Source organism: Triticum dicoccoides, chromosome 2B, assembly GCF_002162155.2.
Source record: "Triticum dicoccoides isolate Atlit2015 ecotype Zavitan chromosome 2B, WEW_v2.0, whole genome shotgun sequence".
Classification (NCBI taxonomy): domain Eukaryota; kingdom Viridiplantae; phylum Streptophyta; class Magnoliopsida; order Poales; family Poaceae; genus Triticum; species Triticum dicoccoides.
Window position 1 is genome coordinate 651,948,350 of NC_041383.1, and position 1,356 is coordinate 651,949,705.

Below are 1,356 nucleotides of genomic sequence, written 5' to 3' on the forward strand. Positions count from 1 at the left end.
CGGCCAGGTTGGCAGAACAACGAGATTTCCATGACTTCGGCAGAACGGCAAGACACCAATGTTGAGCACAGACGAAATTGAGATGTGTTTAAAGTATGACCAGCAGCTGCATTCAGCTCAACTTAACTCAGAAAACAAATATGCGCAAAGGGAAATTCAAAAGAAATATAATAATTGATAGAAACCTAGATGAAACTGAGTAAGAAATAGCTCAGATTAAGCATTCATAATTTGATTTTGCAATAAGAATCATAACTTGGTCAGAAAATAAAATACCTAAGACTCTGATGTATGGGTTTGCTCCAACTCCGGAAGATGTTTTTTGGGGGCAGTGTTTTCTATTGCAGGAAGTCTAACACAAGATTGTGCATCAGTTTTATGCCAACTATGTATGGATAAAGTAATATTTACTGAATACAATTCAGAAAAAAATGCCGCCAACTACAGGTAGTACCCAGAAAGCTAGTAGCTACATAGGTTCATGGCATAGCAAGGAAATTCCAATATGTACATATCAACCAAAAACTCTAATTTGAAAGATTGAAAAGCTACACCTGAATGCATCTGTAAGACAGGACGAAAACTAATGTTCTACAAGGGAAAGAAAGAGGTTGCGGGTCAGCAATCGCAAGATGACCTGGGGCTTGGCGTGACCACATGATGCAAGGGGCTGCAACTCCGGCTAGCCACCGGCGAGCAGCATCAGGACCACCGCTCCCTTCTCTCTCCCTCTAGCCTCCCATCTTCTTCCCATCCTCTCTTTTCTCCGCCGCTCATCTCTCTATTCTCTCACCGGCGTCGGCCATGTCGCACCCGCCAGCCTCGTGCCACCAATATTAGCATTTGCAGCAGCTATAAGCTCAGCAGAATTGTCATCAATCATGTCTATGTCATCTTGCATCTCACATTCACCTGCTAGAAGTGGATGCAGCAAGAGAGGAGACATACAAGCAACAACTGCTGATGGAGTCATTCGATTCTCAGTAGTATGAGAAGCAACAATGTGCATCATCCTCAAAATTGTACAGACATCATGTTTATGAGCTAATTGAAAAATTAACCTAATTACTGAAAAGGGGAGCTCTCCTCTATGTTGCACCCATGAAAGGGGTGGATCCAGATCGAGCACACACACACAAACAGAGGAGGATCGGGAGGTGCTACCTCGAGGGAGTTGGTCGGTCGATGGAGAGCGGCAGTGATAGAGAGGGGAAAGATGAGTTGGGGAAGGTGCGGCGCCGGCGTTGATTGTCGCCGGCAGTGGAAAGCCACAGGGGTGGAGGCACGTCGGGTAGGGGTGGGAGCGGCGGCGTTGGTCGGCAGTGGCGACGCACGGCGGAGGGGCGGGGGACGGTG